The sequence below is a fragment of the Lissotriton vulgaris genome, chromosome 7, assembly GCF_964263255.1.
Source record: "Lissotriton vulgaris chromosome 7, aLisVul1.2, whole genome shotgun sequence".
Lineage (NCBI taxonomy): Eukaryota > Metazoa > Chordata > Amphibia > Caudata > Salamandridae > Lissotriton > Lissotriton vulgaris.
The window spans coordinates 1,365,742,212-1,365,761,156 of NC_141695.1; the positions used below are offsets into that span (position 1 = coordinate 1,365,742,212).

Below are 18,945 nucleotides of genomic sequence, written 5' to 3' on the forward strand. Positions count from 1 at the left end.
ACCCCTTCTTTGAGGTAGACAGTACCACATAGGAGAGGTGCAAAAGAAGTGTATAATCTTGTTGTAAGCCTTTATTACTGCAGGACATAATCAGTGTTTCTTTGCTACAACAGCTTGAATTATATACAACACTACATTGGGCGCTAAAAACTGGAAAAATTCACATTGGAATGTTTAGAACTCCAACTGCTCAAAATTACTCTAAACGTAACCATGAACAAAACAATTTACACTGGAAGAATACTGAAGCATTTGCTGTGCGTAATATACTAAAAAAACAAAACATAAAACCGGTTTGCCCATAGGCAATTAAAACAGAAGTGGAATGCATGCAGGGTGAACGAACTGCTCAACTTTGCGGAAAATTGTTCTTTAAGTCCACCAATGCAGTGTGCTAAAGTGTTTGGTCTTTCAGGGCAGTTTCTCAACTAGTTTTCATCAGTGGTGGTTAAGTCCCCAGAGTAATCATTTGGGTCAGCAGCATCATCCGCATCTGCACTTTCTGCCTCCACATTATCTGCTCCTCATTTTCATCGTTTTCACCATCAATGTCCTCCTTTTCGTTTTGCTCATTGTCTTCATCATTCGCATCAGTTGTTTCCTCAACTACCGATTCTCCTGTTTGTTCAACGATTTCAAAGGGATTCTCACCCTAAAAGTAAACACAAGTTTTAAACCATCTTTAGCAAAATTTTGCAGAACAAATGCACACTAACTATTACAAAAGTAACAGCAAAAGTCTTGTGTACAGTGCAAGTAAAGAACTCAGATTTCAGATCACAAAAAAGCAGAAAGAATGTATTATTAGAAAAGGCATCTTACAACGGGGAGAACATATGCAGGACTTCTAAATTTTAGAGTATGTCCAGACAGGCCATAGGATGGAAAAATCCATGCCAGGTCTATGAACGCCCATGAGCTCTGAGGAGTCCTTGTACAGAGGGGGCGGTGACTGGAATATTGAGGGTGGGCATCACATTTCCAAGAAATTAATTTCCTGCGAAACTACAATTTTTTTGGGTGAAACTCAGTACGGAAGAAGTGTTATTTGCAAAGCTGAGGAAGGAGTAAACAGATCTGAACATTCAATATGCAGTGTGAGCCCTGGAGGCAGGAAGGGTGGAAGTGCATCCACAGCATTACAGGCTGCAAGCTAATTGTTGATGGTCATTAACTTATCAGTTTGCAGCATGTGTACCTGTTTGATTTAATTAATGATTTTATTTAATTTGTATAGCTCTTGAATCACCCCCAGGGGGGTATCTCAGCGCTTGGAAGCACAGCATAGGTCATGGGTACTCACAAACGTTCTCTCAGGGGCCAAATTTACACTGTGGTTTGTGTCCGAGGGCCGCACCAGTGGGGGCGGGGTCAGTGGGGGAGGTGGCAGGGCTAGAGCAACAAAAAAAAACACAACTGACCATGAGGTTGATCACTGGTCCCTGCAGCGGACACCTTCGTCCACTGAGCCACCAGACCCGGGATACACACATCTCTTGCTCTCTCTTTGTCTCCCTCCCTCACTCTCCCTACCTCTCCCATACTCTGTTCCCCTCCCTCTGTCTTACTCCCCCTGTCTCCCTTTCCCTCTCTCACTCCCTCCCCCCTTTCCCTCTCTTACTCCCTCACTGTCTCCCTTTCCCTCACTCACTCCCTTTCCCTCCCTTCCTTTCCCTCTCACTGTCTCCCTTTCCCCCTGTCACTCCCTCACTCTGTCACTCCTTTTCCCTCCTTTCCCTCCCTTTCCCACTCTCACTCCCTCACTCTGTCAGGGCAGTTTTCAGGAGTCTTCTGAATTTAAGATGGTCCAAACACTGTCTTAGGGCCAGCTGTAGTTGATTCCAGATGAAGTGTGCGAGAAGGACTTGCCTCCGGGTCTAGCCTTTTTTATGTTGGGGCTTTTGAGGAGCGATTGGGAGCTGGCGCGCAGAGTCCGAGCCGGGTAATAGCGGCGAAGTTTCTCTACTACATCGGGAGGGCCATTGCCCCAGATAGCTTTGTGTGTGAGACAGCAGATCTAGAATTTCACGCGCGGTCGTATTGGCAGCCAGTGTAGCTGATGAGGGAGGGGAGAGGAAGCTGATCTGGGGGGAGCATTCAGAACCGTGCAGGCGGCTGTGTTCGGTATCATTTGCAATTGGTTTAAGGAGGACTCATTTGCTGCGATCAATAGGGCGTTGCAATAGTCCAGCTTGCTTGGTATCAGGGCCTGTGTTAGGGTTTTCCTTGTTGTGTCTGGGAGATAAGTAAAAGCTTTCCTTAGTAAGCCATGGGTGTGGAAGCAGGATCAGACTGTGTGAGTAACGTGTTTCTTCATGTTTAGGGACTGTTGAAGGTGAACACAGAGGTTTTTGACTGTGGTTGCCGGGGTCGGGGTGTGCCTAGTTCTGGGGGCCACCAGGAAGGTGACCAGAGGAGGGGGCATCTCCAAAGAGCAGAACCTCAGTTTTTGCAGCGTTCAGCTGAAGGAAATTGCTTTCCATCCAGTGAGATTTCCAGCATTCCTAAAGAGAAGGTAGATTGGGCAGATTGAGAAGTTTTATTGAAAGAGAAGGTAAGCTGTTGATGCTTTTATGCCTGTGGCTGAAGGGTTACCCATGTGTGGTGTGAAATTCGCTTTTAAGTAGAACTGCAGAATGGCCATATTTCTGGTTGAATACAAGACTGCAACAGAAATATACTTACTAGAAATACCAATAAAGAATTCGCTGGATTACATTTATATTTAAAGCAGACATCTCCAACGGATAGCTCTGAATCTACTGGCAGCTCACCAATACCCTGGAAGATTGGGGGTTTGACAGTGTGAAAACACGAGTCAGGATACAGGTATCCTGAACCTATAGGACACATGGGGGGATCCCCTCATGGGCAATTGCTTTTTTTAAAAAACCTATTAAAATTTTAAGTGCTAACTTTTCTATGGTTGTGTGGGTAAAAATGAAACTAACGTCCCTGGAACCTTTGGCATTTTCAGTGGGTTGTAAAACTTTTTTTTTTTTTGGTGTAAGACATTTACTCTGTATTAAAGAGACAAATGATGTACACTGCGTCACGCCAACAACCCGGAGGCAGGCCGCTATCAGGTATACAATGCACAAGGGTCAGTAAAACAGTCCGAGGGCTATCGTCCAGCCGGAGCTGGCACTCCCAGTGATATATATAAAACAGTAGTAACGTGGTCGTGAGCAGTACAACACCTGCGCATAAGTGATCTTACTTTTCTCTCAGTGTCGCAGACATGCAGATGTATCAGGAAGCAACCAGGTCGCCTTGGAGCGAACAGCGGTCAATAACCCGCCGCGGCGGCCAGTAGGAAGGATACGTCCAGCAGCACTGTTTTCTCCCAACATACCCCCCCAACAGTCAGAAAAACTAAAACAGCAAACTGCGGTGCAAGTACATAGAATTGCTATGCAACATATCATCCGTCCTTAGGGCTGCGCGGACCTGTGCTGGAGTGTCATGAGTAAAGGCGAGTCGCGATAAGGGTGATGGTGTGGCGATTGCCACCTCCTCAACATGTAGGCGAGAGAATAAAAAAAGGGGGGGGGGCAGGGGGGGGGGAGAGGAGGAGGATAAGTGGGGCTATTCGCCGAGGTCTGGGGCCGCAGGAGGGTCTGCGGGGATAGGGTCAGCGGCATATGCAGGGCCAATGGGGTTGCATGGCTAGGGCGTGTGACAATACAGGGCAGGTCCGCACTACCTCAGGGCTGACAAGCAACAAGCATTCAATCACGTAATGAACACAGTCAGCCCATATCATCTGAAACACCTGAATCCGGTGATCTCCCCAGGGTGTCCGAGCCCTCACGTTCTCTAGCCCACTGTATGAACGGGTCCCAGATATCAATAGGTCTGGAAGCGGTGGGCATAGTCTCCCAGTAGTGTGTCAGTTGTGTATGGCCATATGTTACATCTCTAATCCACCCCGTGAATGAGGGGAGAGCCCTCCTACCCCAATGTAGCGCGATCTGTCGTTTGGCATAGAGAAGGAGTAGGGCATGTAGCTTCCTGTCGCAGGGTTCAGTGTCTTTAACATAACCTAGCAAACCCAGGAGAGGAGTTGGTGTATCATTCCTATGCGTAATTTGATTTATGGCTGTAAAAACCTCCGACCAGTATGAATCCAGTTTGGGGCAGCTCCACGCCACGTGGAGAAAGGACGCATCTTCCCCACCGCATTTCCAGCAGGAGGCATCTGCGCGGATGCCCATTCGGTGTAACAATGTCGGCGTGCGGTAATAGCGGTGTAGGAACTTGAAATGTATGAGCCGCAGTCGATAGTTCGGAGACAGTGCCGTGAGTTGCTTACAGCAGTACTCCCAGATGTCATCCGTTAGCTGATCAGTCAGATCCGCGGCCCATGCCTGTTTGGCCATGGCCTTAGTGATCGGTGCCTGCTCCTGCATGCAGTTATATAGTCTCGATACCAGCTTTTTGGGGGAAGGCCGTGAAAGCAGATTCTGGAGGGCGTCTAGTGTGCATGGCTCCTCTGGGAAGTGGGGTCCTATCTTTTTGCAGGATTCACGGAGGGAATGGTACAGTAGCGTGTCATCGAAAGATTCTGGCAGGACATCCTCGTTCGTGTCCATCTCGACGAAGGTACCATCCGGATATAAATCAGCGAATGTGTGCAGCCGTTTTCCCCGGATCGTGAGGACGTCTCCCCTGGCGGTGAGACAAGGCAGCATCGGGTTACCCCGAAGGGGGATGGCCGGAGCATAAAGCAAAGAGAGACCCGCTCTCTTCTGCAGTTCACGCCAAGCCCAGCGGATCATCTCCACGGTATCCACTTCTCGCGACGGGCAGGAGACCTTACCGTATAGAGCCACTCGCAGCGGCAAAGGGGCGACCACGGCCAGTTCAACCGCCACATGCGGTTGATAGGGAGTAGGGAAGGCCCAGAAGTGCAGAAATTGCGCTTGGGCGCAGAGGGAGTAAAGCCTCAGATCAGGAGCACCGAGACCTCCTTGTCGGAGCGGTAGTGTGAGTAGGTCCCAGGAGACTCTCGCTTGCCCACCAGCCACACCAATTTCAGCAATAGTGAGCGAACACGAGCGTGAAAGTGTGCTGTCATTGGTAGCGGTACGTTCACGAACAAATATAAGAATTTGGGGAGAACCACCATTTTTGCTAAGGCTATCCTTGCGACTAGGGAAAGGGGCAGTTTGTTCCAGACCTCAATTTTCCCCTCCAGCCAGTCTACCGCCCTCCCGAAATTTAGTGTCCACAACTCCTGCACATCCCGACTGACCCAGACTCCCAAATACTTAACAGCGTCCGTCTCCCACCTCAAAGGGTAGTCCGGAGCCGGGCGATTAGTCTCGTCCGTCAAGGGGAAGGCAACCGATTTAGACCAGTTAATGGACACTCCTGCTAGGCCCTCAAATCTCACGAATTCCCGAAGTAGTGGATTCATGTTGTCCTTGGGATTGATGATGTATAGGGTGACATCATCCGCGTATAACGAGATTAGTAAGCTCCGAGAGCTAAATCCGATGCCCCTTGCAGTGTGGTGTTGTCTTATCCGAGCCGCAAGCGGCTCCATTGCAATGGCAAAGAGGAGGGGTGACAGAGGGCATCCCTGCCTTGTCCCCCTGGAGACTCGGAAGGGCTTAGACACGAGACCGTTGACACTCACCCTAGCTCTAGGTTCCGTGTACAGTAGTTTAATCAAGGTCATGAAGTTTTGGCTAAAGCCCATCCGTTCCAAAACTTTAAACAGATAAGGCCACTCTAAGGAGTCAAATGCCTTGGTGGCGTCAAGGAACACCACCGCCGCCTGTACAGATGGATGCAAGTAGTGGAGAACAGAAAAAATGGTTCTGAGGTTATGTGATGTTGCGCGGCCCGGGATAAACCCCGACTGATCAGGGAGTGCAATCATAGGCAGCATAGGCTGCAATCGATCCGCAATTACCTTAGCGTAGATTTTAGCATCGACGTTTATCAGAGAAAGGGGCCTATAGGAATCTAGGTGTAGCTCGTCTTTATCAGGTTTAAGGAGTGTAATTATTAGGGCTTCCCGCATGGAGTCTGGTAGGGAATTCAATTCGAGGGCCTCAACAAACACTGTATGCAGTTTCGGCGCCAACTCATCCACATAGGTTTTATAGAAGGCTGTTGTCAGGCCATCTGGGCCAGGGGCTTTGTTAGCCGGCATGCTTTTTATCACCTGGGCTATGTCCTGGACCGTGACAGTGAGGTCCATGTATTGGCGGTGGTTATTGTTAAACCATACGAGAGCTATGGAATCCAAAAAGGCTTGCAAAGTGGGCGGTATCGTGGGCTGCCTGGAGGTGTAGAGGGAGGCATAGAAATCCGCGAAGGCGCCTAGTACTGCCTCTTGGCCCATCGCGAGGTTCCCGGCCTTGTCATATATGGTGTGGATGTAATTGGATTGTGTGCAAGGAGTTATCAACCTAGCTAGTGTTCTGCTCGGCCTGTCCCCCTCCCCATATCTGCGTGCTTCTGCCCGTTTTCCCAGGAACCGTACTTCCCTCTCCGCTTCCTCATTAAAAGCTAGCAGCTTGGTTTTCAGAGCCCCAGCTATCTCCAATGATGGGTCAGCACTAAAGGCAGCGTCTAGGTCTCTCAGTTCCCCCTCCAGCTTAGCTAACGTGTCCCTTATGGCACGCAGGACTCCCGCCTTCCGTGCTATGCACTGACCTCTGATCATAGCCTTAAAGGCGTCCCATTCTATGGCCTCAGATGAGACTGATCCAGTATTTTCGGCAAAATAATGGACTATGTCGTCTCTAATTTCTTCTACAAATACTGGGTCCGTGAGCGCGTGTGGTGGGAGGCGCCATGTGAATGCCCTGTGAATAGCGTTTGGGGGTCGCAGCTCCAATCCGCATGGGGCGTGATCTGACAGCGACCTGGCCAGTATATCAACCTTTGTCACCCACGTTGCAACCTCCGGAGACACCAGCCAGAAGTCTAATCTGGACCAGGTAGCCTTGTGGCAAGTGTAGCAAGTACCCACTTTGGCATCTGGGTGCCTGGCTCTCCACACATCAGAAAGCATACCCTCCTTCATCACATCTAAGACTGCCTGTCGCGCTCCAGGGAATTACACATCATCCCCATCTTTCTTTGAAGCGACATGGACTGTTGAGAACGACCATGTTGACTACACATACCCGTGCCACTGGCCTTTCAGTTTATTTTTGCTGAAGCTTTAGCATTATATATAAATATTGCTGTTTTTGGCTACATTAGAACTCTTTGAGCGTGCAGAAATGGAAACAAATTTTAAAATTCAGAAAATCGGGACAGTCAGCAAAGAGAATGAGCATTTTGTGTGTAAGGACAGTGAGCAGATGTGTGCACCACAGCATACTTGCATGTAACAGGTGTCTGGATTCACAGTAGGCGATATCGGAGAAAGGTTGTGAAGCCCATGTTTTCTAACCACTTCATCAGTGGTTGCTGGCTCTGCAACTCTTGTTGGGTTTTAACTAGATTTTCCACCAATTCTTCAGACCATTCCAAGCTGTAGGCTTTTTATATTCCGTTTCTATGCTGTTTACCACCTTTAAAATATATATACACACAATAGTAATGCTCGAATTTCGCCTTCTGCCACGTGCAAGAGATGGCCCGAAGCCACAAGCAATGAACTTGTTTAGGATTCTGAATGGTACCCTAGCAATCTATCCCCTTCCCGTCCCTGCCCCTTGAGAGTTTCTCTCAAACTGCATGTTACTTTCTCATTAACTGCTCATTCTGAATTGGGAGCCTGTCTGACAAAAACTTACTTAAAAATACTGTTCCTTTTAATCTTTGTTGCCTACAGAAATTCGACAGGGTGTAATTGACAGGGGCAGGGTAAGTCCATTCATAGGGAAGAAATTATAAGTGGGTAGTAAAAGGCAGGGCAGAGGGATATGAGGATGAAGGGTGGCTTTAGATAGGTGTCAGAAGATGAACTAGGAGGAAGAAAGTTGCTATCCTGTCCTCCGTGTCATGATTGCAATTCCCACCTTACTCGGTTTTTTAACCCCAAAGTATAATACACCCTTGTTTCATCATAACCCATGATTCTGCATCCTCTACCGTTCTTCCACTATTCCTGATGTTAGGTGACCTAACACCAATAACCGTTCGGACAATTTTCCATTCACCCAGTTGCTTTCAGATGCCATCTTGCTAGCATCCATTGGCTGAGCTCTCCCCCTCCATAGGCAAGTACCGAAGCTTACCTTCTTCTCCAAATCTACATACTCCTTTTCTCCAACTACTCCTCACCCACGTGAGTATTATTGCACCCTATGCTGTTCCTGCACCGCCAATTCCAACCTTTCTCTCCATATGTAGTTTTTGCTGCTGAATCGTTTCCCATAAACCACAGCCGGCCAACGTGAACTAACACCACAAACCTCTGTGGCACTCGATGGCGAGCTCTTTTTCACCCTCACCTCAAACACCCCTGGCCTTGTGGAACTCTTCTGCTGAATCCTTTTTTACCCACACATGCTTCTGCCGCCACAAACCGGGAAAATCTTCACTTATCAAAAAACCTAAAAATGTCAAATCTGTGCATTGACACCCTCGCCTCAACCTTGGCTCTGGCAACTCCTTATATTTTTTATTGCAGATATTTCAAATCATTTACCTGCTTCCTCCTCCGCTAACAACAACCAACTACAGAGGACCCTCAAATCTCTCTTCACCACCACACAATCGCTAGCCACAAGCACTGCAACAGAACAGTAGTTGCCCTTCCCTGTACACTCATTGGTGGATCTGACTAACCTCTCCCACTGTAGCCAGTCTCCTTTCTCCCAAAACCTTGAGTACCTAATATTTCTTAGACATAACGTCCACCTCTCCTTAACCAGCTTATACAACCCTCGTGAGATAGTCTTTCACAAGCTCCACTCAAATAAGATAGCTGGCTAACTTTGTTTTAATTTAAATGCTGTTGTATTACACAAGGACCTGGCTCGCCCTCTTGATCGTCTCCACCACTTGATGTTTTTCCCCATTTCATTATCTTGTCCACCACCTCTGTATTCAACATCTGCACTCTACAGCTTGGACTCTCACTCCACTTGACCGGTACTCTGAACAGTGTTCATGAGCAAGGCAAGCTGAATTACTGTGTCAGGATCCTCATTAGCTTCTAGTAACTGGATTTTTGTAATCTTGAGAAAGTTCTCACTTTATACACCACACTCTGTTCAGCCTTCCACATACACCCCCTATCCCTTTACCTCACCAGGCCATCTGATTCTCTCTTCATAATAAAACTCTTTAAAATTGATTGCTGGGGCTTCAAATTATACCATAACCTTACGCTCACCCTGATCACTTGGACCCATCTTCATCTGTTCACGAACAAAGCACCACCCCTTCTGTCCAGAGGTTTCTACTCCATTGCTTCCTCACATCAGAATAAACAATCCCTCCTCCCAGGGACTAAAGGTCTGTCTTTTTCTTGCCCCCTTTCAGAGTCACTCTGAGAATCCACCTCTTTGGCCCGGAGTTAACTCAATAAAATGCCATTGAATCCTGCTCAGGAGCACAAGAAACACGAACAGCATGAGCATCAGTACAAGGTCTGGACAATGGAGCGATCTCATCCCTAAACTGCCTAGCCATGTCATGTCATACTCACCCTCGTGTACAGTCTGTAACAAGGAATCCACTCTCGACTGGTCTCTAAACACAGACTATTTATCTCTGCACTTATTTTGTGGGAGGAACAGGAAATATGAATAAAACTTGTGGCAAGTGACCTGACTTGTCAGTGGTATTACATAACAGGAAAACCAGTTTCCCCTGTTCCTGGAAAGGCAATAGACTTCTTCAGTTGTCCCTCCCCCTGGAGCACCAGGTTGTCCTTTAACCCGACAACACAAGTTTATACACGACCTGAAAACCAAGTATGTCTTCACTGTTGCGTTCCTCTTAAAAAGGGTAGGATTTACCAGCATGCCATTCCCATTAGATATGTCTGTTTACTGTAATTGGTCTGAGCTCCTGAGATTCCTCTGCACTCCTGCGCCAATGACACAGATATATTTTTAAAACCAACCACAACCTAACACCATTACTTCCCATCTAAAATATAACAAGCATTGGCATAGCCAATGGGTCTCGCCTTTGGGACCTTATAAGTGTTTAACCATGGAACAGTTAATGTTGTTGCACCAAGGATATTGTACTGCATAACTAAATACTTATAAGGTCCTAAAAGCGAGTCCTATTGGCTATGCCAATGCTTTATTTTTTTTAACAGTGATTGGGCAGAGATGTGTTTTTTTTGTGTGCAGATTTATATAGCGCGAACTCGACCCGAAGTTATTGGAGCGCTTTACGTAAGCACCAGTTATGTTACACGGGACACATTCATTATTTGGTAGGTACTAGGAGAGTAAGCAATTTGCCCAGAATCACACTGTCCACATTTCTGTCTGCGTATTTATCCATAGGTCTGTTCCAGGTTATAGCTATATCTCTATGTACAATCTAGCTATCTAACTGTCTATCTATCGATTAGCTATCTATTCAGCTGTCTGTCTATTTATCTGTCTATCCATCTGTATGTCTATTGATCGATTGACTAGCTATTTACCTATCTAGCTGTCTGTCTGTCTATCTGGTAGTAAATTGTGTTTATATCTTTCGTTCTATATCTAGCTGACTGCCTACATTTCTATCTGCATATTTATCTATTGGTCTGCCGGCTTATCTATCTATCTATCTATCTATCTTAGCGCCGGGACACCTCCTTCGGAGGTAGCTGCGCGCTCTATAAGCTCCATAAATAAATAAATAAATCTACCTACCTATCTATCTGCCTATATATCTGTCGATCTTTCGACCATCCACCCACACACTAAGTGGTAAAGTGATAGATAGGTTAACTAGTGGTTATCACTGAACTTTAAAACAGGTTTTGGATAAGCTGGGTTTAAAAAATGCCTCTCATCTATGCCAAACAATTCCCTTTATTTATAATGGTGATTTTCTGCGAAAGGGCTGTGCATCTTTCACTAGAAATGCGCATCACTTTTAAATCCCTTGACAACATTCAGAGGTTGCGTTTTGTATTAATTGAGTAGAAACGAGATGGTGCCCTATTACTCAATCCAAAATATGAGGCAGTGTTTTTCCTCACATCTTAATTTAAGGGGAAAAAAGGATAGTGGTGGACGAGAATTTGCGTCTCTCTTCTCTTTTAAACATAGCAATCTGGTGCGACAAATGTACTTTTAGGGGCCCAAATGGTCCAGGCGCGGGGGAGAATGAGACAGATCCCTGTGGTGTAAGTACATGAGTGTTAACATGAGAGAAGTTTCCTTTCTCAGAGCAAGGACATTGGTTGAAGAGTTCCCTTTCTCTGCCCCCGATTGGAGGAAAGTTCAGGGAAGAGGCGTGGCTGTGAGGAAGTAAAAGATGAGCACTAAGTAAAGTTTGGAAACTGACCTGGTCGCGAGCAGGCACTGATGCAGGGGTCTCGCTGGCACACACGTCCCTAGGGTGGGCTTTCAAAGGTGCGGTGCCCTGTGCTAAGTGGTCGCAGGAGCTCACCCTTTGCCAGAAGAGCTGCCGTGAAAGGCTGGGATACCCCAGGAGCCCTTCAATGCTGCCTCCGAGCTCCTGCTTCTGAGGACAGTCTAGCCCTTGAGAGACAGCCTGTGAGTGGGACTAGCTTTGCCAACCTGTGCCTAGTACAACCTGTAGCTGCCTGTACGTGCGGCGGCACAAGTGAAAGCGAGAAATACAGCTGCAACATCCTGCGAGTGGTGCACACTTGCACATGTTGCTCGTAAACGCAAGCCATAGGCTGGAAGTCCAGAGCGATTCACACGTGTGGCGGCGAAAGCGAGGAATGCAGCTGCAGCGTCCAGCAAGTGGTGCGCGCGCTTGTGTTGCTCGTAACCGCAAGCCGTAGGTCAGAAGTCCAGAGCGATTCCAAGAGGTCGTTTTCCTAGACAGCACATAGGCTCGGGCTAAAAAACAAGGGTGGCTGAAAGCTTGCTGAAACTTTAAGGCTTGAAGATACTGGGACCAAAAAGACCCCATATAGTGACCTGCTCATCATAGCTAGAAATGTTGACAGCTCGTGATGCGCTTATACCAGAAGATCAAAAACAATGGTAAATGGAAGGTACCATGAACTACTCTCAATTTTATCACAAATGTCTGCACAAAAGTGCATCACCCAGACTAAACCATGGTTCCATCGAGCTTATCTTAATGGTTTGTGCTGACTGCTCGTAAAATCGCAACTAAACTTCAAGGTGAGTTCTGGCAAACTAAGCTCAAATTTTATTGATGAATAAAAATGTTCCTTTGCTCTTCCACAACAGTGTTGCCGGACATCTCACGAGGATTGCGACTCATCTCAAAGGGAAGGTAATGCACCTCCATTGCTAAACACCCTTCCTACACCCCTAGCCATCTCTCCAGACGCGTCACAAACTTCTCAACTTCAGAATGTTACAGAAGACGTTTCCAATTTAAACCATACCGTAGTGTGTGCAAGGTTAGACTCCCAATCATCTTAGTATTGTATTGCTGCGACGGTCAAGGTTAAGCTTCCCAAGGTAAGCTAATTTGGAGCATGTCCCATTACAAAGCAACAGGTACATAAAACACAGGGGGGATGATTAGGATGTCGATCGGAGATTTATCCTACCGACATTCCCGCGATTTCGAGACTGACCGACCGATCTCGGGTCGTCGGTCAGAAACAGCAGCTATGATGTGGCCACACATGGTGCCGTCGCAGACTCCCATTTCCCTATGGGAGCTTGTGCGGATGTCAGAAACCAGCCGCAGCACAAGCTCCCATTGAGAAATGGGAGTCACTGTACATCTCTGCACAATGTGGCAGGCACCACACGGTGCCTGCCACACTGTGAACGGATGTACAGGTGGCACAATAGGTGTACCCTCAGGACCCAACCGGAGGCCACAGAGAGAGGGGTCCCTGCTAGGGGCCCCCCCAAGGCGCTTTCCGTCAGGCTTTCCATGTAGGAAAGCCCGACATGGAAAGCCTGTAGGATCCCGACATCAATCATGTAGGCAGACGTGCTATCCGCATGGGATTAGGTTTGGTTTCCGACTGGCTGACGGGCTCGTCAAAAGCCATCCGGAATTACTAGCCGGTTTGAATTCCGATCGCCGTAATCATAATACGGCAGTCGGAATTCAAGCCAAGGATGTCAGTCGGAAAGCCTCTAACCTGTGGTCGGAGGCATTCCGGCTAACATCCTAATTATGGCCAGAGTTTTCTAGACACCTTTAATTTTAGAAAACTTAAAGAACCGAGCAAGAAAGTTCAAAAGAGAGGGGGGAACAGCATTTAAAAACGCAACTTTTACAACAAAGTACCTTTACGATGCAACCATTACAACGCAAGTCATTACAACGACTTGCGCTGGGGGGCGCTCTAGGATAGGGAATAGTTTTAATTTACTATCCAACACCTTCCCTACTATCCACGGGGACTGGAGTTGGAATAGTAAATTAAACTATTCACTATCCAGCGCCCCCCAATGCAAGTCATTGTAATGACTTCCGTTGTAAAAGTTGCGTCATAAAGGCATGCATTGTAAAAGCATGCGTTGTAATGACGTACATCCAAAGAGAGAGCACAAGTTCCCATTATCACAATTTGAATCAGTCAGGGAGGACAGATTTGGAACTATGTCTCCTGGTTACATATATGATAATTACTATGCTATATCGTCCAAGAATGAAGGTTCCACAGGATGATACAGGTGAACATGTATCAGTGGAAGATGACTGCACTCAGCGGAGAAGACACGCCTACTATATTAGACCTGGCATTCCATAAGGACATTCTGAAATTGGTGGAAGTGGTTGTGGTGGTGGTGGACGTGGTGGTAGTGGACGTGGTGGTGGTTGATGTGGTGGTGGTGGTGGACGTGGTGGTGGTGGACATGGTGGATGTGGTGGTGGACATGGTATTGTGGTGGACGTGGTGGTGGACATGGAGGTGGTGGACAAGGTAGTGGTGGACATGGTGAATGTGGTGGTGGACATGGTGAATGTGGACGTGATGGTGTTGGATGTGGTGGTGGTGGATGTGGTGGTGGTGGACAAGGTAGTTGTGGTGGTGGACGTGGACGTGGTGGTGGACATGGTGGTGGTGTTGGACGTGGTGGATGTGGTGGACATAGTGGTGGTGGTGGTTGTGGACATGGTAGTAGTGGACGTGGTAGTAGTGGACGTGGTGGTGGTGGACGTGGTGGTGGTGGTGGATGTGGTGAACATGGTGGACTTGGTGGTGGGCATAGTGGCAGTGGACGTGGTAGTGGACGTGGTGGTGGTAGACAACGTGGTGGTGGTAGACAAGGTAGTGGTAGAAGTGGATCTGGTGGTGGTTGATGTGGTGGTTGACGTTGTGGTGGGCGTGGTGGTGATGGTAGTGGACGACGTGGTGGTGGTTGGTCGCATATCAAAGATTCAACAAACCACGGGCCCTAAATTAAACCTCTTCTAGGCAACAGACCCCCTAAGCAAGTCTTCTCTCGACCTTTTAAACAGTTTGCTATGTGCAGTGGGCTTCAACACCAAACCAAGGAAGAAGGATCCAAAATCAAACTCCGGAAGAAACTAACCACAACCAAGATTTGTATGACCCCTGCATCCCAGCTGTGTTTTAACCAGGGATCCCCACACCAATATATCTATGAAGGATGGACCCTATGCGATCCTTCTGACTGTGAACTTGTAAATACTGCACTGATCAAGGGGAACTCCAATGCAGGCATGCACTTCTCGACCACGTTTAAATATGGTGCATTTTGCTGGCTGTGGACTTTCAGTAGACAACCAGAAGTCTCTTACACAGCAATGAAACGGACTTCCTTTGGAAACAGCGAGTCTGGCACAGAGCAGGTGAGAGGGGGGGTTACATGTGGTAGGTTTCTCCCTCAGGTTTGGATACTGCTGCATGCTTTTTCACTTCCGAAACCACTCTTCATATATCAAGCATTTTTTCCACAGTATGACCCCTTGGATATAAAATTATCTGGCTTTGGGACCCTCTGAAACTTCAGGAAAGGTTCAGTGGGTTATGCATGCCACCCACCAAAACTCCTGCTATTCAGCAGATTATATGTGAGATTGATAGGTAGGGACAGCGGGTAGCTTGAGCTGCTTCTGCTGAAGCCCACCATGAGCTCTGCAGAAAAGTAATAAGAGTGGGAATATGGTGAGCGATGCTTCCTCCTAACTTTTGAAAGTCTTTTGGTGCCCAGAATCTATATGCTATTAACTCTGGTTGTGTTCATGTTCATAGCACTGTCCGGTTTTTATAGACGGTGAATCTGCGAAATAAAAGATATTCCCTCTTTCTGAATCTTCTGTTTATATTGAAACCCAACCTAGACATAGCTAACTACTGACCCATCAATCACCTACTTGTTTAATGAAAAATGATCGAAAAGGCAGTAGCCATCCAACTACATTTTGCCACCAACCACTCCCTGCATCACACACAAATGCAACCCCTATGACAGTCAACAAGATCGCTCTGCGGTCTGAACTCCAAGGATTCAAGAACAGCCACTCATTGAGCACTTGATTGGCCAAAAGTGTACTCTAGATATCCATCCACTACCTCAACACTCAATCCCAGTTTATTTTTTTACAAATCGACTTGCCATATTTTCGTTGGTTAATGATGACCTGTGTAGTCCATAAAGGTTTCATACCGTTTCTAAATGTCTTCAAAATATATAGGGAGCCCTTTGGAGTCCAATCTCAGAGTGCTAGCCAATAAATAGGCGGACGATATCCTGCTGTCCCAAGGAGTCTCCTCAAGCTCTAACTATGGGTTCATAGAATGCCTGTAGTTTAAACAAACGTCAATGTCAAGTGCATATCTGAAACTAAATCCTAGGAGAAAGAAATACAACCATGTTGCTAGAATCAGCGCCCACGGTCAGGTGACAGGATTGACTCAAACAGCCTGCTACTACATGGAATTAACCCACAACTCAGACCAAACTCAAAGGTCTCTGCTTCATCATTGACCTAGACTTATCCGTGAAACGCGCTTTGCTAGAAAAACACACACATCAGCCCACTCTCCATAAGTAAAGTAAACCAAGAGTAAAGGGAACTAAACCAGATCTACCAGGAAAGTCCTGATTCTCTCTAGTTAGTGTAGTGGCAACCTGCTTGCAGATGTCCCTAACCCCCTCTTTTCCATGAATGAAAATCATCTCCCACTCGGCTGCCGATTATGAGAAGACACACGTCACCAACTCCATAAGGCTCCTGATCCCAGCCCACTTCATCTTCAAGATCTGCCTACAACCCAGTAATGGTATGGTGTTTGTCATCCCTCGGAGCTGAAAAACTGAGAATCAGCAAAAAACAAGACACAGCGAGAGGAACGTCTAAAGATTCTGGGACAAACCTTTTCCATGTATGTGCTCTTCACCAGCCACACTTGTCTGCATAAGGATATCAAAACTCAAATCTTCAATAAGCATTTAAACTACTAGTTAAGGATGCGTTATGTCTCGAGGCGCTTCTGTTTCTGCATTCCTTTCACTCAGTGCTTTAAAGGGGAATAAAATAGTACAGGTACTCATTTAAATGCGGCGAATGGGGGGGCTAAGAGCATGACATGCTTATACTTATTAACTTCAATACCAAAACTGATGAGAAATGCGTTTCTATTTAAAAAAATTGGTTAACTCGTTTCACAAAAGGAAAGCTAAACGCCGTGATGTTTTAACATGTCTTTGTTTTATGATATTTACCGTTTTCATACTGTTATATGCTGTTCACAATAGTATATATATACTCGAGCATGCAGTCACAGAGAAAGAAACAAGCGGACGTGCACAAAAATCGTTACACACATTTCCCTGATGTACCTCCCAAGAGTGTCTCGAATCCCCCACAGCAGGATGGTGAACACCAGACGCTATGCAAATGAGCCCCCGCTGAATCGTTCAGCGGGGGCTGAGCTCACCAGTCACTGCTATACAAGTGACTTGGCTGTCGGTGACAAGTCACCAGCACTAGCAGCCAATGTGCCTGCCGTTTATGAGTACCGGTACTCTCCTGGGGAGCAGAGAACTGCCGGTACTCAGTACCTGTGAGTACCGGCCCATTTAAAGCACTGCTTTCACTCCTGCTAAAAATGTACATAATCGTATTTATTTTTTACCTATATCTGCACGCGATGCGTCTGCTTGTAAAGACTTCAGTTGCAGCTCTGCTCGATTTGTGCCATATAAATAACCATACACAAGCAACGGCGTATTGTTCTGTTCCCCAAAGTATGTGTATTGAATCTTTTAAACGTGTATATTTTATTGTTTTTTATCACATTAAGTTTCTAATGGCTCATTAATTCAACACTAAAGAATACCTACGTGCCATACACAAAATGTGCATTCGTAGCCCTCTGGCATTCTATGTTCGTCAATGGGCATCTTGTCTTTCCCAAGTTCCAATCTGTGTTAGACAAAGAGTAGGGTGGAGTTTTTAGGGGGTAACAAACCCACCTCCAGGGCATGGCGTTGTGACGCCTCTCGCGCCTCACCTGTTAGTATCCCGCTAGCCGGGTGGCTAGCTCTCGTTGGTTGATGGCCACCAAGGCCTCGCGGGCCACCGCCGGGGCTTTGCTTGTTGTGTAATGGTTCACCATGAGGTCAGTCACTTCCAGGGAGTCCGCCTTCTCCAGCCGAGCCCTGCTGATGGCCGGGCACCCCTCGAGCAGGCCGCCCTGGTTCAGCTTTGCCTTAAACCGCTTCAGCTCGTGCTCCAGCAGCTCATCCAGGACGGACTGCAGGACCTCCCGGGGAGAGGGCGCCGCCATTGCTCAACTCGACGGCGGGCGGCTGCGGGTCAACTTAATATGGCAGGTTTGGGAGAGTGGCGGGCCCTCTGTCGTCCAGACTCGCTTCTTTTGGACTGTGCACTCTACTCGCCTGTGAACTTGGTTAAAAAAAAAACACCAGGGAATTTCCCCCACTATTGGAGCCGACTTGGTTTAATTGAAGCCAGCCCTATTCCGGGAAAGGCCGTATTCGGGCCACGCCCCGCAGTCTCCCGACAAACGTATGCTCACAACAACACGAAGATATGCGTGCCCATCAGCACGTTCTTGCATGAAAGCGAAACTAGTTTTTGCTCAAGGGAAACTTCCTTCTCTTGATGACTCATTTTTTCCGAGCGTTCCTTCACCACCACGTTTCTTGTTACAGCTTCCCGTAAACGTCTCGTGCTTTTTTTGTAGACCCTCAAAACATTCACACTTTTGCTGTTGGAAAGTACTTGTTTTATCCAAAGGAAGCTTGCACGGATATTGTTGTGGCTCTGCCTCTGCTGTGTAAGCGAATTAAGCCTGCACTGCAGCCAGGATACGTGCGTGCACTGTATGTTAGGGTGGCTTACACGGTTGCCACAGTTACACGTTCTATATGTGACAGGCGGTTGCACCGCTCTCTTCTCTTGCGCTGTGCACGAGGGTGACTCTTCCTCTGCTGCAAGTGCTCTTTATACGAGAGGGGTACCATACGACCCCTTTAGCTCTTTTATGTCGGGGAAATTCTGTTCAATTTCGAAGTGTCCCAGTACGTTTTCACTGCTTTGATAGTACACTCTACACGTGAGTGAAGCGTGCAATCCTCTTTTCTGTTAATTTATTTTCTACCTGTTGTTTGATTCACCGGTAGGTTTTCAGTGCCACCAAAGGTCGTTCTGTATGCGAGCGCAGCTTGCACTTCTATCTGCCGGGTATATACGGCCCCTTGAGGGTTTAGGAAATTTCCACTCTTGCTCTGTGCCCACGTTCTTTGTGCCAGGCAAGCTTCTGCAAACCTCGACCTTTAGAACTTATGATTAGGCGGGGACTTTGAGGCAGGGTTGTTAATAGAATTCAAAGATAAAGCTTAGAAATAAAGTGCATATATTATTTAACGAAAATAG

General features: G+C 47.1%; 1 long non-coding RNA gene across 1 annotated transcript; it reads right to left on the minus strand.

The window, feature by feature from the left end:
* Positions 1–402: 402 nt before the first annotated feature.
* On the minus strand, positions 403–18,230 carry LOC147703713 (uncharacterized). Its single transcript, XR_015297597.1, has 2 exons — positions 17,558–18,230; positions 403–652 (listed from the first exon to the last, which is right to left on the minus strand). It is a non-coding gene; the product is annotated as an uncharacterized LOC147703713 (long non-coding RNA).
* Between the last annotated feature and the right edge of the window lie 715 nt (positions 18,231–18,945).